Below are 25,752 nucleotides of genomic sequence, written 5' to 3' on the forward strand. Positions count from 1 at the left end.
GGAGAAGTAACTTATGTCCTTTGGATATGCCTGATTTACTGCACGGCAACTGTTCTTTTCACTCATGTTTGACTTTGGAGCGTTATGCATTTGTCATGTGGAAAGTATTGTTTTACCGAGGTATACCAGTCTGCCAAATGTTGGCCCATTTTACTACATGTTATCCAAAAGAAGCACATTTTTAGTGTCACTACAGACTTCATCAGGACAGTCTTTAAGTATCCAAAAGCTGTCAAACTCCTATTGTTTTTCCAAAATGTAAAATTTTTGCTTGAAAGCTCCATTAATGTCATTGGTAGCAAATATTAAGTGACAGACACACTTTGTTTCTTTTCATGAAAGTGGCTGCAAATGCCTAAATCAGAAAAATCATGGTTTATCTATTGGCCATTATTTCAAGTAAGCATAGTATTTTATGAAAATGTATCTAATGTGTTCAATTTTTATGTCATTTACAGTTTTGAACAGTGTTTAAAGATTTAAAAATCACATAGTTAAGCTCCTAACTCAAGCAAGTACATTTCCTTGAGACAGCAACTATACATTGATATGTAGTGGGCTTGCATGCTTTATGATTCATCACATGGAAAATAATTTTCTAAATGTACTCAACTATTGCCATTTGATAAAATTCATTTCTGCTGTCTCATCGAAGACTTTATTTATAGAGAATGTGTGGGATGAAGGGTGCCATGAGTGCTAATATTGTTGGTACCACTATCTTAATTTGTGCTAACATGCTGACATTTTAAAAAAATGCCTTCTTGCACCATTGGTACAAATATAAGCATAGTGAAAAAGGCAAATATCCATTCAGTAGTGTTTTGAAATTAATCTTGACCTTGAGCACACCCTTTGAAAGTTCCACAAACTCACAAATCCACATACATTTTAAGCTATGTTATTATAGGAATATACCACAATTTAATTATCTGTTCTATGGTGAACATTTAGAATAGTCTGTTTTGAGATATTACAAGAAGAAAGGATAAAAGCATTTTTGTACATCTCTCTGAGACCAATGTATACAAGAATACATCTGTGTTGGATATACTTAGAAGTAAAGTTGCTGCCACAAGTGTTGTAAATTGTGCCTGTGTTCCAAAGTACATGGATTGTCTCACATTTTCATTGGCAGTAAGTTTCTAAGACTTGAAAAGTCTAAATTCAGATGTGCCTGATTGCAAAGCCCGAGTTCTGTATGCTGGTAAGTGTGAGTTTTTAAAACAGTAAAATGGATAGTTCTCATGTAAGAAATTTAAACAGTATAGAAGAATATAAAGTGAAAAGTGCTGTGGGAGCAAGAGCATCGTTATATATGCATGCAAGGTATCATGATGTTGGCAGTGTCTCTGTAGTGGTGACAACAAGGAGAATAATATGAATGCCCATTAGTATTTAATTCTCTATCCATGTGATTGGATATTAAACATTAAAAATGAATTTGATCCATACCAGCAGAATTAGAAGGATTCCTCAAAGTATTATTAAATGGGAAAGATCCAATACTGAAAAGCATATGTAATATAATCTCATTTTTATAAGACAAGCAACAAAAACAGTCTATGCATGTAAGAATGAGTTTGTATATTAATAACCATATGGCTACATGTGCTCAAGGTTATGTGTGAGGCCATCAGTTATGTTTAGGGATGGAACAAAAACAAATGTAAATAAATGGGATTTTCCCATCCTTGTAAAAAAGAGATAGATAGATAGAGAATGAGTGTTTGTGTCTGTGTGCATGCATAGGGAAGATAGAAGAATATAATCATCAAAATGTAATTTGTGATTATCATGGGTGATAGAATTTTCTTCTTCAGTTTTTTAATTTTATTATTAGAATTTTTGAAAAGCATATGAAACATTGTTATAAAGTTAAATGCAATAAAAAGATGGATATTTAAATTGTGTTGAATATATTGAGTAGTTAACTGGAAGAATGCAAAATGAGATCTAACCTTCACACCATACATGGGAATTAGCTCCAAATAGAACAAGGATCCAGATTGAGAATACAAAACCATATAAGCATTAAAAGAAAGCATGAGCAAATTGCTCTTTAATGTCTGTATAGGGAGAAACTCTTTAATTATAATGCAATAACTATTGGCAGTAAAAAAAAATATTGATTACTTTGCATAAAAAAATGCATAGCAAAGAGGCCCATCAACATCAAAATCAAAAAACAGCCAACAAGTTGGAAGCGGATATGTACAACATGTGTAACAGACTGAAGAGCTAAAACTATGACAACAACAACAACAAAATAATCTTCAAGATTGACGGATGGACTAGTGCTGAGGATAGTAGGTTAAGCCTCTTTTTGAGGCACCAGCATCCCATGTGATTGCTGGTTTCAGTTCCAGCAGTTCCACTTCTGATCCAGTTCCCTGTTAATGGCCTGGGACAGCAGCAGAGGATAGCCCAAGTCTTTGGGCCCCTGTATTCATGTGGGAGACACAGAGGAAGCTCTTGGCTCCTGTCTTAAGACTGGCCTAGTTTGGACTCTTGCGACCTTATGGGATGTGAAACAGTGGATGGACAATCTGTTTCTTTAATTCCTTTTTTGTTTGTAGCTCTGCCTTTCAAATAAAAGCAAGTAAAACCTTTTTAAAAAGCATAGTATTAAATATAGAAATATAGCAAAATTTGGATAAAGATTAAGAAAACCCAGCAGAAAAGTGAGGAGATATGTGTACAGTTATCTGTTCATCTATCCAGGAAATAGGAGAGGACAGAACAACAGCAAAGGGGTACCTGGAGACTGACTGACATGGGAAAGCAGCAGCAGACACAATGGTGTGGTGTTGCAGTGACTGATACCACAGTAGCATTCAGCAAGCAGCAATCTGAATTGCACTGGCAGCCAGTACTCCACCAACAACAAGGTGGGAAGAGACATTCTTCAGAAGGTGAACCCAGACAAAGAACTGCTCGTCCTGCTGGTCTGTTTGATTTGACCAGGAGCAGAGACAGAGTGGCAGGTCACAGTCGGGCAGTACGGGAACAAGGTAGATTTCACAGCTCAGTCCACTCCCTAGAGCTGAATCTGGCACCATTTTGTGTAGGGAGGCAAAGGCTATAGGACACTATGCTATGGTGCAAACACTGAGCTGGGAGTGAACTCATTTCTGCCTCAGTGAACTGCAACAATGTGGCATCCTACAGGTTCCACCCAAGATAGGTCCAGGTAGTCCTCAGACCTGACGGCTAGCAGATCAAGAATTCTAGTAGTGGCACACCAGGTGCCATTTTGTAGAGTATGCAAAGACTGTTAAGACTGCAAGGACAACAGTGAGCTGCCCATGGTGTGAGCTGGGAGTGAACTCACTGAGCTCAGTGCATAGCAGTGGCTCCACAGGGAAACTAATACTGACTTTGGCATTGTACGGGTCAAAATGGGTCCACGTAAAGGCCAACAGGTTCTGGCAAGATCAGCACCACCAACAAGCTAGTTCTATAGACCACCTGGTGTCTCCCTAATCTTGGAACCTGCTCTAACAGGGTGGAAGAAAGGTTATATGGACAACAGTGCAGCCACAGCACGGTATCACAGGAGGTAGAGACTGGTGAACCAGGAGCTGGGCCTACGGAGACCATGGTGGAAATCTAACACAAGAACCCAGACCTGGAACTCGCTAGAGGAAGTGGCACAAGTGGCTGCAAACAAAGAGCTGTGTACCAACTGCAATAAGTAAAATCAGATTGTAGACCCATAGGTGACACGGTTTAGGAACCTGCCCCAAGGAGAAGAATCTGCTCACCAGAAGTACAATGACCAAGAGTAAAAGAGGAGACAAAGGCACAATGAATATTACTGAAGATGCCCCTGCCAAGGAGCAAAACCCTTTGCCAACCTTAGAGGAAGACATCAAGAAAATGGGGGATAGAGAATTCTAAACACTTGTCATAAAGCTTCTTATCAACAATGAGAAACATGTAATACAGGAGTTCAAAAAATGTAAGGAACATGTCACACAGGAAATAAATGAAAGCTGATATATCAGAAATGAAGAATACAGTGGAGCAAATTGAAAGTATATTGGAGAGTCTGCAAAATAGAATGAAGGAAGCAGAGGAAAGAATCTCAGAATTGAAAGATACGTCCTGTTACCAGGGGGAAACCAACAAAAAGCTAGAAGCAGAGCTTTGCCTATCTAAAAAAAAAAAAATTCTAGAATTGTATCCCAGTGCCTGTAAAACTGTGTCTCATGATGCAATGTAATAAAAAAAGAGAAAGACACTATTAAAAGGTCAAATATAAGAGCTTTGCGAGAAAAAGTGTTATGGGAATCCTAGAAGGCTCAGAAGTAGAAGCCGTGTTTAAGAATGTATTCAATGAAATAATAAGGGAAATTTTTCCTGATCTAGAGAAAAAATTGGGGAACGGCATTTAGGAGGGGCACAGAACTCCCAACCGGCTTGACCAAAAGTGATCTTCACCAAGACACATGATAATCAAACTCTCTTCAATTGGACATAAGGAAAAGATCCTTAAATGTGCATGTGAACAAAATCAATTTACATATAAAGGAATGCCAATTAAAATCATAGGAGACCTGTCACAGGAAACTCTACAGGTGAGAAAAGAATGAAGTGACATAATTCCAAATTCTAAAGAAAAAAAAAAAGTTATCTGCCCAGGATAACGTACCCAGCAAAACTTTCCTTTTTCTTTGAAAATGAAATAAAATTCTTCCATGGGCCATGGTAAACTAAATTTGAAAGAATATGCCTCTTCCAAACTTGTCCTACAAAGGATACTTAAAGTTGTTCTCTTTACAGAAAAGAGGAATAGCACCCAACAAAATCAAAGGTAAATGTGAAGAACATCCCAGTGAAATAAACAGAAAACTGAATCAGTGAGCAACCCATTGCTAAAATGACAGGACCAAATTAACACCCATTCATATTAACTGTGAATGTGAATTTAAACACCTTAAACTCTTCAAACATCATGGATTATTAGACTGGATTCAAAAAACAAAACCCATCAATTTGTTTCCTACAGGAGATATATCTCACCAACAAAGATCAGTAGAAACTACGTCTAATGGATTTGATTTTTAAAGTTTAGTTTCATCTCTTCAGAGTACTTTATTTCTCATTAAATTCTTCACTGAGTTATAAATCATACTGTAGCATCATTTTGTTCAAGAAGGTTCTTGATTTTCCTTTTCATTTCTTCAGTGACACATTAGTCATTCAGTAGCACATTATTTATCTTCATGGTGTTTTTAATTTCTTCTTTTCTTCCTGTTGTTGATTTTGTTTTGTGGTGTTTCATTTAAGGGCATGTATAGTAACTGTGTCATGGAGACTAACATATTCAGACATGAGGATACAATGTAGTATGTATCTCTACGTCCACACCAAAGATGGACTCCCAATAAAAGTGTTTACTACATCTTGACAATAGGATGCTGGACTCTGCCGTAGTCCATGCCCACAATGATGGAAATATGACTGTATGAAGAACTATACTATAGTAATAGTATAGGGGAACTCAGTGGAGGCAGGAGGGAACATGGGGAGAGAATAATGGAAATCCTAGTGCTTATGGAATTGTATCATAAATTGATAATAAGAATAATATAACAAGTAAAATTAAAAAAAGAAACAAAGACAGGACCTGTCCTAGACTAGAATTGAAGAGGAAACCCAGATTGTATTTTGGACTAGAATAAAAGCAGGAATGGGGCACATGGCAGATTTTGCCAAATTTTGCCAAAGCAATGTAAATTAATGAACAGTATTGTATCTGTTAATATCCTGGGTGTGATCATTTTATGTGGTTATCTAAGATGATAACATTTGAGGAGGTCTAGGAGAGTCCTTTGTACTGTTTTTGGCAGTCCTGAAGTTACTTCAAATTGAAAAGTCAAAATTTTAAAAAAAGAGGAAATACATACTGCCTATGCAATTAGAAAAAAAATCCTTAATTTTATTGAGAAAATAAGCCAACATAGTAACTCACTCCGAAGTTGAAAAGGGAAATCTCACTTTTCCTTATCTGCAGTGCTGCCACCTTTTGGAAACATACACAGGCACAGATCAAGTCATTCATAATATTCTGCTTCTAGTTTATTCCATGGTACAGTGTATTTTGGCATTATATTAGCACACACAGATGGACTGCTTGCTTCCATCATTTAGTTGACTATTTATCAGTTGGCTAGTACATGTTTATTGCCATTTATATTGGCTTCTGTTTTTTATTATCACAAGAAATGCTTCAGTGCACACCTGTATCTACATGAATTTGAGGATATGCAAAGGTATCTCAGGAAGGAAGTTTTACTTATTTGAGTTTGAATCACTTTGTATTCTGGCTGAACACTAGATAAACCTGCAGTTTACCACCATGAAATCTGGTCTTTTGGGAGAAAACGAGCTTATCTTGTGTCTTAATTCATTTGTCTTGCTTTAACAGAATATCAAAATTTGAGGAATTTATAAAGAAAAGAAAATTTTTTGACTTGTAGTTCTGGAAGCTAGTGAGTTGGAGATGGGGGAACCAGTATATAGCAAGGGCAAGACCTTTTGCTATCATTATCCATCTTTGATAAAAGGTGGAAGGACAAGACAGAAAGAGCATGAACCAAGAGAAGGTTGAATTTGCTTTTATAGTAAGTCTACTCTTTTTTAAAATTGTTTATTTGAAAGGCAGAATCAGAAGGATTGAGAGAAATATCATCCATTCATTGATTCACTCTGCAAAGGGCTGCATTGGCCAGGACTGGATCAGGCCATTGCCAGGAGCTTGGAATTTCTTCTGGGTCTCCCATGTGGATATAGTGGCCTTCTGCTGCTTTTCTTAGGCACACATTAATTAACAGAATGCAGGGGCCCAAAGACTTGAGCCAAATTCTGCTGTTTTCCCAGACCAATAGGCATGGAGCTCGATTGGAAGTACTGAAGCTAGGAAGTGAACCTGCGCCCATATGGAATGCTGGTATTGCAGGTGGAGGATTAGCCTACTGTGTTACTATGCTGGCCCCAATAGTGGGGGATTTAAATAGACATTCAAGCATCCAGAGCCTGTATACTTTCTGTCACACTGTATATTTTTCTTCTCTGCTCAAATTCTAACTGGCAAAATGATACTTGAACCCATATAGTCTGCCTAGGAAGCCTGAGCTGCCAGTGCCTTTAGGCCTTTGTGAAGGTAGCTGTATATCCTCAGAGCTGACTTTGGAATGATTGTGTGGTATAGCCTTAAATTGCCAGATGCGTCCCTTCCCCCTTCTTTCAGCAGAAGAGAGGCAGTGTAAATGTTTATGCTCCTCTTGTACAAGCAAACCCCTAAGGATCCTCTCCCAATGGCCTGACTTGTGAAATTGTCTAGCTGTAGAGCAGATGAAAGATGGCTGGAGTTTTTATTGTTTGGTTTGGTTTTGTTTTGGCATTTTTCCCTGTGGCTCTCAGCAGAGGACATGGAATTTGTCCTGGGCGCGAACCTAGCCTTTCTCTGAAACAGACCATTTCACCGAGCCTTCTTAGTAATACATGTATCAGTTACCACCTGACAGTGTTCTTTGGAGAAAGCCTCAAATGCTATGGGCAGAAAATGGAAGAACAGAGGCTTCAACCTGGGGTTTATGTACTCTGTTTAGTAATGCCAAAGGTGGTCTTTCCCGGATTTTGCTTCAGCTGGCTGGATCTGCAGTTGTGGTGAAAAGGACACCATTTTTGGCCAAAGAAAAGGGATCTGGAGGCCATTGCCAGGGCACTTCACAAAGTTAGGTGAAAACAGAATTAAAAGCTTAGTTTAGGAGTCCAGGTGAATCTACAAAGAGGCATGGGTGTCTGAATCTCCCAGCCATGTGGTTGTGGCTGGGAGAATCCATGCCGGCCAGGCTTCCTGCTGGGAATCCTAGTTCCCCATCCGCTGCTGCCAAGCGGTGAGTGAATCCTGGGCTTGTCCAGCCTGAGGTCTGAGAATTTCCTCTGTCTACAGCGATCATGCTGTGGGCAGTTCTCAGATGGCTCTGGGCATGTTCAAGATCATGAACCCGCTGCTGCCACATTGGTGGGCAGAGTCCAGATAAGTCTGCTCAAAGGCACAGGTATCTGAATCTTCCAGCCACATAGGTGTGGCTGGGGGAATCCGTGCTGGGCCAGATTTCCTGCTGGGAATCCTAGCTCCCCATCCCCCACTGCTAGGTGGTAGGAGGGTCTTGGGCTTGAGGGTGGCAAGAGCACCAACAGCACCTGGCTTCGTCTGCCTGCAAGCCCGGTGGCAAGCTCTAGGATTGTAGGGGTGTGTAATTACTGCCTAGGGACATCCATGGATAAGGCCACTGTACATGTAGGTCAGGAATGAATCCTGAGGGACACTCTACAACAGGGCCGCATTACTTGCAGATAAGTGAGGGGACTGACACCTAGTGGTTTGGAGGGGAGAGACCGGAAGATCTATTGGGTCAGACTGATATACCAGCCTACATGGGAGTCCTGAGATGGGTTTGTTAACTCAGAGCATCTCTGATCACCACATGCCAGTCCATGTTAAAGCTAGGACTGGGGGTCTAACAGGATTAGATCCTAGTACTTGACTAAATGTTGACACAGGGGATGGGTCACTTTGGCAGGGCCGTGACACTAACCAGCACATGAGAGAACCAGGTCTAGAGGTAGATGCTGTGGAGCATATGTGGGCTAAACCCTGTGAAAATACAAGTCCCGCTGATTAGCTCAAGAGTTGGGGTGGTGATGGGCTGAGCTTGGTGTGACCATGAAACCTGCCAACACTCACTGGTACAGGGATCAAGAACAGTCTCGGCAGGTCCAGGTTGCAGTACCCACATGCTCATCCTAAAACAAGGTGTGGGGTGGGCCGGACTACAGCATTCATCAGCTCATGCTAAGCCAAGATGGAGAGGCAGGCTAAGCCAGGCAGGGGCCTAACACCCGCTGACATGCATAAGATCTGGGTCTGGGAGTGGGCCGTGTGGGGGAACTTGGGAAACTCTACTCCAGGACAAGCTCTTGCTGGTGAAAATGTTGTTCAAGCCTGGAGTTCAGACAAGCTGGGCAAGGAAGCTCCAACTGTTGGCTAATGTGTGGGTTGGTTTTGGAAGGTGAAGGACCAGGCAAGGCCAAGCAAACCGTAGCCCACTGGCAAATGCAAAAACCAGGCTAGAGTGCAAACTGGACAGCCAGGTTAGGCTGTCACACGTAAGGTTTGCATAAGCCACATTGCAGCACCCGCCAGCAAGAGTTGAAAATGGGAGCTGGCCAGGTCAGGCCAGGCTGCAGCATCCGAAGACAAAAGTCAATGCAAGTGAGGGACTATGCCAAGCTGGGTCAGAGCATCCACTGGCATGGGTGAGATCTACGACTGGGAACAGGCCTGGCTGGGGAGCACAAGCGTGGACTGGATCTGGGATGTGACAGACTGGGCTAGACTCCAGCACTCACTGGTGCTCATGAGAACCAGGCTGGGTAAAGGACGGGCTGGGCTTGGTCTCTGCCCCTGCTGAGCCATATGTGAGCTATGTCTGGGTATGGACCAGGCTTGGCTGGGCTGTAACAACCAACAGTAAAAATTGGAATGGGTGAGGGCCGATCAGGAAAGGCCACTGTTCCTGCTAGGACAGGAAGTGGACTAAGTAGGGCTAGTCCATGGATCCACTGATGGGCACGTGATCTGTCACTGGGAGAAGTTCTGATGGAGGAGTTTGGGGAACTTCTTTCTTTGGGACACAGTTCCTGCAGGTGAGCACAAGAACCACAATAGGGAGCAGCCCAGAACAGGCCAGGTTATGGTACCCACCAACATGTATTTGACGCAGTTCGGGGGCAGGCCAGCTGAATTATTCCATAGCACCCACTTGTGAATCCGAGCATCAGAATGGTGTTGGGGCAAGCCACAACACAAATCAGTTCACATTAGGGCCTGGACTGGGGGTCAGCTGACTGGGCTAGGCTGTAGCCCACACCAGCATGTGCTGGAACTGGATTGGGCTGGGCTCGGCCAGGCTACAGCACCCACTGGCAAATGCCAAGGTTAAGCGGGCCATGACAGACTGGGCCGCAGCACCCAACCAGCACTTGTGAAACCTGGCGGGGAGGGGGCAAAGCCAGTGAGGGGGCTGCACGGGGCTCCCCTGATGGATCAGCACTCCCACTGGAGAGCTCTTCTCCATCCTAGAACCTAGAATGCTTCTGGTAAGTGACAAGATTATTTTGGGGGTCCTGGCATGATAACCTAGAGGCTGACGTTCTGGTCTTGCATGCACCAGGATACCATATGGGCACCAGTTCAAATCCCAGCAGCCCCGCTTTCCATCCAGCTCCCTGCCTGTGGTCTGTGAAAACAGTCAAGAAGGGCACAAAGCCGTGGGACTCTGCACCTGCATGGTAGACCTTGAAGAAGCTCCTGGATCCTGACTTCTGATTGGCACAGCTCCAGCCATTGCAGTCATTGGTGGAGTGAATCAACGGATGGAAGGTCTTCCTCTGTCTCTTCTCCTCTCTGTATCTAACTTTCCAGTAAAAATAAAATAAATATTTTTAAAAAGATTATTTTATTGTTAAATTCCTATGGACTTGCTGAGTACAACTGCACAAAGGAATCTGCACAAGAGGACCAGTAGGGACTGAGATTCGACTTTCATTACCCTCACCAAGTAATCAACTCTCACACAGTAGTGTCAGTTTGAAGCAGGAGTATTTTAAAAAATATTTCACAGAAGCAGCTCATGTCCTATGGGAGCCCATGATGCCTTGCATCCAGAGATTTCTCATGCATGGTGAGTTGCCCATATCTATTGACCAACAGCAAAAAGTTATGATACAACTGGTTTAGTGTGAGGGAGAAAGTTGCAGCCGCTCTTATGGTGGTACTCTAACAGGAGGGTATGGAAGAATGGCCAGCAAATTAAGCATTTGGGAGATTTGTAGTTGTCATCTTGTTGGTTGACAGCCAAAAGTTTCCTGCAAAATCTGTTTTATATGCTGTATCTGTCTGTCAGGTTAGCTCATTGTGGGCAGTGGATATGTGGATTTGGACATGATACATGAGAAGCATTGGACCAGTTGAGGTCCTAAGTCCTTTAGATACCCGTAGTGATGTTGGAACTATTCACTGGAGAATAAGAGAGAAGTTACTGGGGCAGGAAGTGATCCAGCTGACAAAAGAGAGCAAATACTTCTCAAGAGGGTGTTTACTCCAATGATGATTGTACTGTGGTAGAGTTGGTAAGGAATGTAAGGAGTGTCTGTTCAGAGCACTTGGTGATTGAGGGTCCCTGTAGGAGCGAGTACCAGAGCTGCATAAACTTTTATGTAGGCAAAACATGCCTTTATGTAATAGAAGATGATGACTAGGTTATGGAGTACCACAAATCAAGGCACTTTATGGTGTGTTTTTAAGAGTGTTGGAAACCTGTTACCATAACACCATAGAATAGACTTTGAACCTGCATAGAGGTTTGGTTGTCAGGCATGACCTGGCAACTGTGCCTATAGAATGCTGTCTATTATTGTGCTTCTCTGGAGAGTTGCTTGGAGGCCTAAGTCTCTTTGAAGTGATGCTGGGTACAAGTTAGGGAAATACTAGGGAAAGGAAGTGCTTCCCAATAACTCAATTTGGAGCATTTCTTCCTTCTTGGAATAATCACTTAAAAAAAAAAAAACCTGTGGTAAACATGAGTCAAGTAGACAATACTGCTTTGGGATAATGGTATAATAAGACTTTTTTTTTTTAAAGATTTATTTATTTATTGGAAAGTCAGGTATACAGAGAGGAGGAGAGACAGAGAGGAAGATCTTCTGTCCGTTGATTCACTCCCCAAGTGAGCGCAATGGCTGGTGCTTTGCTGATCTGAAGCCAGGATCCAGGAGCTTCTTCCGGGTATCCCACACGGGTGCAGGGTCCTAAGGCTTTGGGCCGTCCTCAACTGCTTTCCCAGAAAACAAGCGGAGAGCTGGATGGGAAGTGGAGCTGCCAGGACACGAACCGGCACCCATATGAGATCCTGGGGCGTTCAAGGCGAGGACTTTAGCTGCTAGGCCACGCCACTGGGCCCAAGACTTTGTTTTTAAAAAGATTTATTTATTTTTATTAGAAAGACAGACATACAGAGAGGAGGAGAGACAGAGAAGAAGATCTTCCGTCCGATGATTCACTCCCCAAGTGAGCGCAACGGCTGGAGCTAAGCTGATCTGAGACTAGGAGCTAGAAGTTGCTTCCGTGTCTTCCATGCAGGTTGCAGGGTCCCAAGGCTTTGGGCCATCCTTGACTGCTTTCCCAGGCCACAGGCAGGGAGCTGGATGGGAAGTGGGGCTGCCAGGATTAGAACCTGAGCCCATATGGGATCCTGGTGTCATTCAACGTGAAGATTTTAGCAGCTAGGGTATCACGCTGGGACCACAAGAATTTTTATTGTTTCACAAAGGCTGTCTCTTCCAAAATACCTTGGTTTGTTGAACTAGTACCTTGGATGAAGGTATATAAACTTGTATATGGGCCATGAAAGCTCCTGGGAAGAAAAAGGGACCAAGATCCTATACATTTTGTCATATAAAAAAAGTATTTTAGCTCAAAATTTAGTTCTTCGGAGTGGCCTTCAATATTGCCTTATCTTATAATTTGCGTTTTCCTTAAATAGTACTTGTTCTTATTTCTTTTAGGAAGAGATTTACTTGTTTAATGCCCCCACTGGAATATGAGCTCCTTTTGTTCAGGAACATTCTTTGCCTTGTCCAACCCTGTATTCCTATGCTTAGAAACATACCTACTATAATATCACATGTTCTGCAAATATTCATTGAAGGAATGAATGACTCAATGGAATAGCCTTATAGGAGTCTAAAAAAAATAAAAGGACACAAATTCTTCCTGTTCACATTCCTACTCTTACTAATCAATCTTGTTTGGATACCCTTGCGGGGTGGGAATTGGAAGAGAAATTCCCGACCCTACAGAATTGTATCATAAAATTCAAAATTTAAAATAAAAATTTAAAAAAGATTTATTTACTGGAGAGGCAGGGTGGTATAAAGAGATAGTCCCTTCACTGGTTTGCTCTCAAAAGCCTGCAATGGCCCCACCTGCCATTGAAGCCAGGCGTGAAATTAATGTCTCCCACATGGGTGGTGGAAACCAGATTACTTGAACCTTCATCTGCTGTCTTCTGGTATTTATATGAGCAGGAAGGTGGAGTCAGGAGCAAGGGCTGGGAATCAAATCCAGGCATTCCAATGTGGGACATGGGTGTTTAAACCACCAGACTAAATGCCTCCCTCCATAATTTTTATTAAAATGCTTTTATGTCAAAATTTTGAGTTGTTTTTGGCTCCCCACTATGAAAGGTAAGGAACTTAGATCCTCACACGTATTTTCTCTCTCTCTCTCTCTTTTTTTTTTTTTTTTGCTAACCATTTAATGGTTTATCTTTAACCATTCACACAATGTACTTAAACACCCATTTACAGATCCTTTTTTGAGGCTTATTATTTTGGCATATGAGGAAGTTACTCCCAATTTCTGCCAATTAGTTGATGAACTACTCTGTAAGTGACTGAGATGGCTGGAGCTGTGTCAATCTGAAGCCTGGAGCCAGGACCCTCTTCTAGGTCTCCCATGCAGGTGCAGGGTCCCAAGGCTTTGGACCATCCTTAGTTGCTTTCCCAGGTTGCAGGCAGGGAGCTAGATGGGAAGTGGAGCAGATGGGATTAGAACCTGCATCTGTATGGGATCCCAGTGCATGCAAGGTGAGAACTTTAGCTGCTAGGCTACTTTACAGGGCCCCAAAAATAGCCATTTTAACAGAAGATGATATATAATTGTGAATTTAGTTATATTTCCCTGATGGCTAGTGATGCTGAGCATTTTTTCATGGATTGATTGGCCATATGTATTTCTTGTTCTGAGAAATGCCTATTTCAATGCTTTTCCTGTTTTGTAACTGGATTAGTTATTATTTCCTGAGTTTCTTATATATGTTGACTGTTAGTCTTTTGTCAAATGAACAGTTTGCAGATATTTTCTCTCATGCTATAGGTTATCTCTGTGCTGTGTGTATCTTTTTCTGCAGTGCAGAAGTTTCTTGGCTGATGTGATTTCATTTATCTGTTTTACCAGTGCTTTTGGGGTCTTATCCAAAAAAATCATTGCCTATGTCAGTATCTTAAAGCATTTCCTTTATTTTTTTTCCTGGCAGTTTCACATCTTAAACTTAGATCTTTGATCCATTCTGAGGTTATTTTTCTTTTTTGGGAGTGGGAGAAGAATGTTAAAGTTCAGTCTTTTACATATGAATACCCAGTTTCCAATCCATTATTAAAGAGACTGTCTCTTCTCCAGGATGTATTTTAAACACCATCGTCAAAGACAAGTTTGCTATAAATATGTGGATACATTTCTGTGGTTATTATTATGTTGCATATGTCTACATGTCCATTTTTTGTGTTGGTACCACGCTGTTTTGGTTACGATAATTCTAGAGTATGTCATGGAATCTGATATTGTATTGCTTCTAGCATTGTGCTTATTGTTCAAGATTGCTTTAGCTAGTCATTCTTTCATGTTTTCATATGACTTTTAGGATTTTTTTCTAATTTTATAAAGAATGTCCCCCCAAAACCTAAAGCAATCTCGAACAAGAAGAATAAAGTTGGAGGCATCAAGCTATCTTCAAAACCTGATTATGTCCAAAGTAAGTCTAAGCAACAGGTATTGGTGTGATTCCATACATGTAGCTCAATAGATACAAGTAAAAAATCCAGAGATAAATCCATGGCTTTATGGTCAATTGGTGCCAAGAATGAGTAATGAAACAATGGACAATCTCTTCAATAAATAGTGCAAGAAAAATTGGACATCAATTGCAGTAAATGAAACCAGTACTCAAAATGGATTAAAGACAAAGTTAAAACCTGAACTGAAGCCAACATATCCAACAAAGGACTAGAATATAGAATATATAAAGAAAAGGCAAAATCCCTAACAGCAAAAACAATACAACTGGAAAATGGCAAAATACATGAAGAGGCATTCCATGATTAAGAAGTTACAGATAACATATAAACACAGGAAATGATGTTTAATATTGTTAGGTGAATGCATGTTGAAACCATTATGACTTGTCAAAATGAAGAAATTAAAAACAGTGGTTACACCAAATATTGGTAAGCATGTGAAGAAACTTATACATAGATCACTTATACTTTGTTGTTTGAAATGCCAAATAGTGCTATCACTCTGGAAGAGTATGACGGTATAACTGTGTTTTTCATATGACTTCACTAATTTCACGAAATTGTCACTCTTCTCAGAGTTATTTTTCAGGCCTAAGTGATGGAAGGGTACATGAAACAGTAAGATACTTGAGTCAGTGCACATGGGCGTTGAGAATTATTAGATGACCTGAAAATTCTGGGCTCCCCTTTGTCTTGCTGACCATAATGAAAAGCCTAGTTTCTCCTCCTGGCTAGCCTTTGAATTTAAGGAGGTGATTTTTTTTCCTGCTCTCATCTCTCTATCTTGCCTGGCATGATACCTCAGAACCCCAGGTGGGTTCTTTTTCCTTCCCCAGGCCCAACACCAGCTTCGGCAAGAACTACCAAACCCTTACTTGAGGCAGGCAGGAAATATCCATTTCCTTCTGCTGTCAATTATGCTGCCTGGTGTGCAGTGGGGGCTAAGATGCTGCAATGGATCCTCAGCTGAGATCTCAGCAGCATTTTCCCCACAGGTCCAGGATGTGATTTGTAGGAGTAGTACATTTTCTATCCCTCTTGATTGTCGTCCCTTTTTCTCTGTTCCTCATTTGGAGTGTCATTTTTACAGTCTCTTTTGTGGGCTTCCCCTCTCTAACCTAGGGCCCCTCGTGTAATCCCTGGTTATCTGGGACCAGTTAGTTGATCCATATGTTGTGTATGGAAACCTTTTTGAAACTCCAGCACCGTATATAATTGCAAAGGGTCACGATTGTTCATCTATTAGGTGGGCAAGATCTTGTGCAATGTGCTGACTCACCCTACATGCAAGTAGCATATAGCTAATAGAAGGTAATTAATACAGAGAAACACATGAAAAGAGCCACAAAAACTATGCACCAATGTGAATTCATATCTGTTTTACTCTAATTTACCAAGAATCAACCGCTGAGCAGTAGCCAAGGACTTGGCAGGGAGTCTTTTCAAATATTGCACTTAAAGTTGCCATTATTTTTGTATCCATTTCCTGTTGATGTTATAATAAATTACCAAAATTTTAAAACAATATGGGTTTAGTATCTCAACAGTTCTGGAAGTCAGAAATTCTTTTTCCTTCTTTCTTCTTCTTCTTCTTCTTTTTTTTGAAGTCAGAAATTCTACAAACAAGATGTAAGCAGGATTGTGTCCCTCTTGGACATGCTAAGGAACAATCACTTTCCATATTTTTTCTCAACCTCCAGAGGCCACCTGACTTCCTTGCTTGTGACCATTTCTATCACCTTCAGAGCACATCACTGCAACCTTTGTTTTGGTCATCACATCTTCTCTGACTCCGATGCTTTTGTGTCCCTCTTTTAAGGACCACTGTGATTATGCATTGTCCCCATCTCAGCATTTGTAATTTATTCACATCTGCCAAGTCCCTTTTGCTACATAAAATAGCGTAGTTTCCAAGGAGAAACTATGACTTCTTTGAGGATCCACTTTTCTGTCTTCAAGTTTCCTTCTCTCTCCCTTCTCTTAGTCATTTCCAGACTCCTTCCGCCATGGCGCCTTGCACACCACGCACTCCAGGCTGTTTATATTTGCTTACAGTTATATAAGAAGCAGCCGGCTTTTCAATGTGTTGTTTTTCTGTTCTGCTTTTAGTCGGAGGCCCCTCAGGCTGACAGGAACTGTCTCAGTCTTCGGTGGTAGGGGCTTCGCTAAGCCTGAATGTAAGCCAGTCAACTCAGGAGTGGGATGCAGGGGGGTGAGGTCGGGTGGAGTTGATTCCCTTCAGCGAGGAGATATCTGGATTTAATTCAATGTAGAATTTCAGGAATGAAGCTGACTAAATGTGTTATCTCAGAAATGTCTGCTCTCAAGGACAGCTTGCCACAGAATCGATGCCATAATCCGTTTTTCTAAAGGTCAGTTATTTTCCAAGTGGCTAAAAGTTTTGCTATATCCCCTCCAGCTTTTGTGTAATTTAGTAAGCAGTTTTCCTTTAATTGATTTACATTTTATATTGTGATTTTTATCTGAAAAACCATGAGTTGGATTCACTAGTTACTTTTTTCCCTCTAGCAGATATTAAAATAAACATGAAATCGCCAAAATCTTCCATGAAATAAATGATGCAAAGGGTACATAATCCATGCTTGGGAATGTCACGTTCACACTTCAGGCAATATGGAAGAATGTGGGGCTGGTATTGTGGTATAGCTGGCTAATCCCCCACCTGCAATGCCAGAATCCTATATGAACAACGGTTCGAGTTCCAGCTGCTTCACTTCTGATAATGACTAGGAAAGCTGTGGAGGATGGCCCAAGTGCTTGGACCCTTACACCCACGTGGGAGACCCAGAAGAAACTCATGGCTCCTGGCTTTGAACTGGACCAGTTTGGCTGTTGCAGCCATTTAGGGAGTGAATCAGTGGAAGGAAGAGATCTCTGTCTCTCCTTGCTGTAATTTTGCCTTTCAAATAAAAATAAATGGAAGGATATCGGAGACATTTTTGGTTGCTTGTCAGGACTATCAGAAGACAATTTCCGCAGTCTGTCAAACCACATGTATCTGCGTTGCTGCCCATACTCTGCCTTCATAATGTTTCTGTAGATGATCTATCTGCATAACACTTGTGCTTGTACTCCATATCTCTGCTTCTTACTGCTCAGGGTCACTGCTCTGGTGATCCCTTCCCTCATCTCCACCTGCACACATATAGGTAACCTAGTTTGCCTTCTTATCAGGCACTTCTCACCAGGTATACATATAACAATTTCCTCTTGGCCCTTCTTCCCCCTCTACCTAATATGTCCATTTTTTGGCTCCTGTCTGCAGCCAATTTTTAAAAAAGGTTTATATGTGCCTAATGACTCCAATCTCTCTTCTCTTTGTTAAGCAAACTCCAGTTAAGCTGTCACTCTTAACCATTCCACTAATCTGCTTTGGTCAGGAACTTGTTGATATTATCACATTCAATAGACAATCCTAAGAATTCGTCTTATACAACTTAAAGAAGAATTTGACACAGCTGATCACTTCATCTTATTTATGATACTTTATTTCTTTGGCTTCCAGAACATCACATGCTATTGGTTTCCCTCTTAGTCCCCTGGCTCCTCCTCAGATTCTGTTGATTCCTCTTCATCTCCCTTACCTCTTAATACTGATGTACTCTGTGGCTCAGTATTATTTTCTGTGAACATGATTCCTGTAGAGGCCCCATAAAATTTCATAACTTTAAAAAAATTTATTTTTATTTGAAACACATACTTTTTACAGAGAGAGAAGGAGAGGCAGAGGTCATCCATCTACTGTTTCACTCCCCACATGGCTGTAACAGTCAGAGATGAGCTGATCTGAAGCCAGAAGCCAGGAACTTTTTCCAGATCTCCCACACATGGGTGCAGGGACCCAAGGACTTACTCCATTCCCTTCTGCTTTCCCAGGCCATAAGTGGGGAGCTGAATCATAAGTGGAGCAGCCCTGACACAAACCAGCATCCAAATGGGATGCTGCACCACAAGGTGCAGGATTAGCCTGTTGTACCAGCATGCCAGCCCCCCAATTTCATACCTTTAAACATGCAAATTATGTGCCAAGGACACCATAACACACATCTATAATCCAGGCTTCTGCGCCAAACTCCAGACTCACATATCCATGCTGCTTGTAGACTTACGGTAAACAGAAATCGAACATCCACCCAAGTGATTCTTGCCTCCATGTATACATTGCCTCATACAATTAATTTCTTTCCATAAAATGAGAGTGAACCTGTGTATATGTGGGATGCCACTGTGGTGATTAGGCTATTTTATGGTTAAGATGAAGAACTTTTGCATATATATAGTTAAGATCTCTAATTAGAAATTAACTTCAAGTGAATCAAGTGGCAAATTATGTAATCTAGTCAAATGAGACATTTAAAAGGGGATTTAGAAATCAGATCTGTTCTTTTGTTGACCTTAAAGAAACAAGCCGTCGGGAATTCAGCTGCTAGGGAATTATGTGAGCAACTGTGTGAACTTGAAAGGAAAGCCATTTATAGCATTATTCACTATGTCATGTTTCCTATCTATCCTTTGCTTCACTCATCCCTGCAACATACACATTATGTATTCCCAAGGGTGGAAACTTTTTTCTGTTTTATTCATTGATGACTTTCCCAGTATTGTTCTCAGTGCCTGTAGCTTAGATTAGACAAATGAACAAATGAACTTTATTTGTTAAATTTATGTGTTCCCCACAATTCTTTACTCCTATTGGATATTCTGTCAGTCAATTCTGGCATCACAAACTTCTACCTCTTTCTTTAAGACTTGAGTTTACTTTGTGTTCTCAAATGTAATAACCCAAAATAGCCTTACCTCCACTGAGGGAAGGTCAAGTATTCTAACCAGAAAGTTGTCATTCTTGGCAGATACCTTGGTTCAGGGGCCAGATGGACTTGAATAGGAATGCTGGCTCTGTCACTTGGTAACTGTGTGTAAGACCTAAAGCATGTGGCTTCACTTCTCTAAGCTTCAGCTTCCTCTCAGGAGATTGAGAGTATTATCCACAACCACAGGGTTGCTGGGAGGACTGAAAGCAGCATGCAGTTATGCTAGGAGCAGTTACTGGCCTAAAAATGGTATCATGTTATACACACTGCCCTGCAATTTACTATCACTGTAAAAATCAGTTTTGTTTGCATATCCTTGCGCAATGGTCTTTGAATTTCTGTAAGACAGATTCCCAAAGTGGAGCTGCTGGCCTCAATGATACATGCTTTAACAAAGTTAAGCAATGCTAGATTATTTTCCAAAAGGTTGTAACAATTGCTATTCATAACGAGTGTGTATGAGAATGCTTGTTTTCTCCATGTTTACCAGTAGTTATTAGTTTCTTTCATTTTTGCCAAGCATTGGTATCTTATTGTGTTGATTTCTACTTTATGCATTGGAAAGTTGAAAATCTCTATGTATATTCTTTTGCATTCTATCTTTTATGAATTGCCTTTCCTTTCAATCTTCTTTTCAGTCATTTGTATTTTTCTTACCAATTTATAGCTCAGGAGTATAAGGAACGATTACTAATGGATACAAGTTATCTTTTTGGGGTGATTCTATGTTTTAAAATTAGATAATGATATTTCCTCAACTTAATAAATATACTAAAATTTTTTGAATTTTACATGTGATATGTTTATAAGTTTATAAGTTTATTATTTTTAGCTTTAACTTTTGATAATTTTAAAGACTGAATATTCATGTGTAGACATTATATACATATACATACATGCTATTTTCCTTGAATGCAAAGATATCAATGTCATAAAGTGAAAGATTCATCATAATGATCACAACATGGGGATAGAAGGGTATATTGTCATGTACATGGTCTGATTCAGTGAAGCAATATTTATAACTATATATGTAATTATAAAAAGTAAACTATGATTATTATATGAGAAAACTTAAAATGAATATAAATTGAAAAGATAATTTAAAATAAGTTACTAAAATTCCTTTTTATGTAATTATAATATTCTACTTAATTACTCCAATAGCTTTTAATTATTTCTAATGTTTTACTCATAAAAATTGTAAGGAATATCTTTATATGAATCTGCTGCTTCTTAACATATATCATTATAATGAGAATTACTGGAGGGAAAACAATGTTTTTATGGGGATTTATGATTTCTAATAAAAATATGGACATATTAACGGTAAGTCTATATCATATGAGCATTTTGGATTTTTCTAATTAAGCTTAGAATGCCATATTCAGCACCTCAAAATTGTTGCTGGTTGTCCCTTCTTAGGGTAATAAGTGGCACTAAAGTTGGTTTTCAGCTCTCATCACAAAAGTATATAAAATATACTTCACTCTTTTCTACCAGTTCCTTAATTGTTACAAGCTGATTGCTAAGAAAACAAGATGAGAAGCTAAATAGCTTTCCCTGGCTCAAATCCATGGGGATTTGAGGCTAATTTTAGTACAATTTTCGGCAAAAGCAGGCAGCAGTATCTATGTGATTTCATCTCTTATGGTTTCATACCACCTTCATGTCTTGCTAACATATGTAGGAGAAAATAGAAAAGCTGTAACAGTAACAGTTATGATCAATACTGTTGGCTGCTAACCATAAAGCCCTTCTCTGGACAGAGAAAACTCTATCTTATGGTAATTGTACAAAACACTATTCACCCAGAAGGAATGTGAACGTAGAAAGGTTATATTTCCTACCTGTACTTTTTAGACTCACCAAGCCCTTCCTCTACTACCAAATCTTCAGGTTTAGCTGAGTGAATTGATTGATGATAGTTGATTTGCTGATCTCCAGGCATTAGCCGTGCCTGAGACAGGCTCTGTGCTGTCATGGGAACGGATTTGGCTTGGAACAAGTCTTGGGTTTTAGGTCTGAGTCAGCCATTAGCTTGTAATGTGGCCCTGGGAAAAAACACACATCCTATCAGGATCCCAGTTTCGCATTTCTAGATGATTTTTAAGGGCCTTTTCAAATTTCATGTGCTGTTGTTGTACTAAGAAAACAATAGATGTAGAAGTGGGTTTTGTTGTTTTTTTTAGTGTAGGGCAGGGAACAGGTTTAGAAGTGGAGGTCAAAGGAGAGGAACCCTATTACTATCCGGCATAGTTTTAGTTTGAGTCTCAAGATATCATGAAAAAACACATGTTAGAGGCTGGACAACTTGTCACACTTACTACATTTTTAAACTGTACATGTACAGTGGCACGTTTTGTGATAACTATTATATGTTGATGAAGTCACTAGAAAATGCATTTGACCATCTTCAAATAATCTTAGGCAGAGTGCATGAAAATCGTGTGAATTGAAAATCTCTTGATTTATATCCATGTGTGAAAATCAATGAGAGCAAAAAGGACATGTTAATAATCTTGGGAGTTGTGTTGGCTCAGAGAAGTTACAGGGCTCTGGAGAGATTGATGGAGCTAAATGTCATTGTCGCAAGGGAGGCAACTATTGATTTCACTGACAAACCCCGTAGTTATGGAGCACAATGCCTAGTTACATTAATTAGAAGGCAGTGAGAGGAGCAGGAGGCTCTCCCAGCAGGAAGGGGGAAAGTGAAGATCAGGTTTCTGAGAGGTATGGCTGGAACCTGCAGGGATTGGAAAGGGGGCGCGGGGGTGGGGTGTGAAAAGTAGATTGGAATTGGGACCAATTTGAAGGTCTCCATGAAAAAGGAGTGCTATTTACTACCTTGCATTTTGTGTATGATCAATAAAATCATATGGATGTATATGAAAAAAGTCTTCAAGAATGTTCATGGAAAATGTTTATTATGAAAAAGTAATGCATGGATTTCTGCAACATTTTTTAGAGCAACTTAATAGATTTATGATTTAATTCCCCATTTTCATAAACTTTTTAAAGTTCTTGTGCATATAAATCCTTTAAAAATTGTAAAACACTGTAGAACTAAAAACAGTTTTACACTGGCACATGGTAAAGATTCAAATAGTATTGGGAAATAGGGTAATGGAAAAATAAGTTTTCTGTACATACCTGTCACCCTTTTGCCCTCTCCAATAGCATCCAGTATTTTACTACTTTGTGTATCACTCCAGAAATATTATAGAGGTCTTCTATTATATAAATATACAGTTGTGTGTGTATGTCACAAATTACAGGATATTCTTTACACTGTTTTGGATCTGTATTTGTTTATTATTTACAATATGGTTTGGAAAACACTTCTATTAGCACTTATTGATCTGTCACATTCTTTTTTTAATGTCTATACAGTATTCCCCTTACTGCAATTTAATTACCCAGTCTGATTTGAAGGACATTTAATTTGTTTTAAAGGCATCTGGTTGATGTTCTTAAATTAAATTTCACCACTGAACAGGAAAATCAGTTTCCAACACAAAGTTACTGATGAAGGCTTTTCTTTTAAACTTACCATTTTATTTTGATTGTAATATATGTTGATATATTTGTTTATCTAAATATTTTCAGTAAGAACAATAATCTCAATATCCTGACATTATTTTAAACCATATTTTGATGATGCAATGAAGAATCACAGGGAAATGCAAGTTAAAAAAACACTTCTAAATAGCTTATTTGGCCTGGCTGATTGTACAGTGTCTGCCAAACAACCTAGCACAGATTTCTACCTAGTCAGGCTCTGATTTGGAAGAGGAGCTCCAGCCTTAAAGAATACTGCCTTTAGGGCTGATGCTGTGGCCTTATAGGCGAACTCCCTGCCTTGCAGCACCAGCATCTCATATGGGTGTCAGTTCTAGTCCCAGCTAGCTCCACTTTCGATCCAGTTCCGTGCTAATGGCCAGGGACAGCAGCGGAGGAAGAACTCGGATAGAATGATTGAGTGGAAAGATTTCAGGACCTGCAGTCAGAACTTGAGTTAGAGTCCCAGTTTTGTGCACTAACTGGCTGTGTGTTCCTGGGTAAGTCTTGTCCTCTGAGGGTCAATTATTCCTCATGTGTTAACTAGGGACAAAAATATTGAATAAAGACTGAGTATCTTAATAGCATCACATAACTTGATTCACAGATAGGGTTTAGAATATTTTGTTAATTTGGAAGAGAGAACACTTATTTGTTGGTCATTCTGCAAATGGCTGAAACAGCGGGGATTAGACCAGGTTCAATTCAGAAGCTGGAAACTCAGTCACAGTCTTCTATGTGAGTGGGAAGAATCCAATTACTTGAGTCATAACCATTGCCCCCTTATCTGTCTTAGCAGGAAGTTGGAAATTAGGACTTGGAGCCAGGTATTAAACTCAAGTGCTCTGATATGGGACATGGGGGTTCTTTCTGGCATCTTGGTTGGACATCTTGAATGCTAAACATACATCCCAATGAACATTAGTTGTAAGTGTTACCATAAGGGACAGGGATATAAAACCAGAATAACTAGAATTGATTCCAGGTATAATAAATACACATTTGAGAACAGACTGTAATTTAAAAGCTGAAATATGGGTTGGGAAAGAAATGTTCTCTTCCTGTTTAGGGATTTATTAATCCGTAACTTAATAAAGGGCAGTGTGACCCTTTTGGAAAAAATTCCTTATTTTATGATTACAGGTTAGATGTCTACCCTTGCCACTAACTGTTGGAAAGTCTATTGCTATTCTTTTAAATAAATGCCTTGTTTTTTCCCCTCTTTATGGTTTTAATTTTATAACTTATTGACCAAAGATGTAAATACAAAAACTGTCAAGGAGTGTGACAGAGAAACTTTTTTATTTAGGTTTATTTATTTATTTGAAAATCAAAGTGACAGAAAGAGAGGGAGAGAGAGTGAGTGAAAGAAATCTCCCATCTGTTAGTTCACTCCTCAGATGGGTATAATGGCCACGGACAGGCCAAAGCAAGGAGCCAGGAGCGGCATTCAGGTCTCCCATGTGGGTGCAGAGGACCAAGCAATTGGACCGTCTTTTGCTGCTTTTCCCAGGGATCAGAAGTGAAGCAGCCAGGACTGGAACTAGTGCCCATATGGGATGCATACTTCTTATGCAATGGCTTTACCCTCTATACCACAACAATGACCCCAAGACACTTCTTTTTTTCTGAACTAAATAAAATTTATTTTGTGTGTGTGTGCTTAAAAAATAATATAAGGAAGTAATAAATAACATTTTTTAAAAATATTCCATCCTGGAATTTCCATTCTAGAGTTAACAGTTTGTTCAGGTTACTTCAACACTTCTGAGGGTTTATGAAGTCTCCATCTTAAAACCATGTTTCTCCAGCTCAGCTCGCAGCTGACTGGAGAAGTCATCCTCCACACTGTCATCGTCCCAGTTATCCTCCCACACATGTGCAGTTTCATCTTCATCCAAACCAGCTCTGTCTCTGGTCGGGAACTCTTTGAACTCGTCGTGCTCCTTGCGGAGACCCAGTCTACCGGCTGCTATTTCTTGGACATGGCTACCCGCCTCGGCTGAGCCCTCACAGCTGAGCAGGAAGCGTGGAGGCCCGCTCTGCTGCTGGAGAGGCCGGTGCTACCACGGAGACGTGGAGGCTGAACTCGAAACTTGGTTTTTGAAGTAGAGAATGCTCCCTGTTTGAATATGCCAGAACAGAGAAATACAACAGATTTTTTTTTTTCAAAAATCGGGCCACCTTTCATTTCATTGGGAGGAGATCTAAAAATAAGACTTGGAGGAAAAAACTAATCAGCACCTGTGAAACAAGGAAAGGGAGAGGGAGAAGAAAAGACTAGGGGGTAAAGTGATGCAAGATTTGGATGTGTACCACACATCCCTACCCCCTTCCTGAATGTTAAATTCTAAGGCCATTAGAAGAGGCAGAAAAAGGTAGGGATCCCATGGTGGGGAATGGGGGACCCAGATTGGGGTGTCAGTGAGTAAGACAATTCTGTAAGTTGTGAAGGTTTCTCATATGCACTGATTTTAAATATTTTTTTGCATCAAAGTAAATTTATCTTATTTTTTTAAAAAAAGATGTATTTTTATTGCAAAGTCAGATATACAGAGAAGAAGATCTTCCATCCATTGAATCGCTCCTCAAGCAGCTGCAACAGCTGGAGCCGCGCCGATCCGAAGCCAGGAGCCTGGAGCCTGTT

At 40.2% G+C, this 25,752-nt stretch overlaps 1 pseudogene; it reads right to left on the reverse strand.

Moving 5' to 3' along the window:
• Nucleotides 1-24,873: 24,873 nt before the first annotated feature.
• LOC121169383 lies at nucleotides 24,874-25,092 on the reverse strand (annotated as a pseudogene).
• Nucleotides 25,093-25,752: the final 660 nt, after the last annotated feature.

This window comes from Ochotona curzoniae, unplaced genomic scaffold, assembly GCF_017591425.1.
Source record: "Ochotona curzoniae isolate NIBS_2020 unplaced genomic scaffold, NIBS_Ocur_1.0 scaffold_1852, whole genome shotgun sequence".
In the NCBI taxonomy this organism is placed as follows: Eukaryota; Metazoa; Chordata; class Mammalia; order Lagomorpha; family Ochotonidae; genus Ochotona; species Ochotona curzoniae.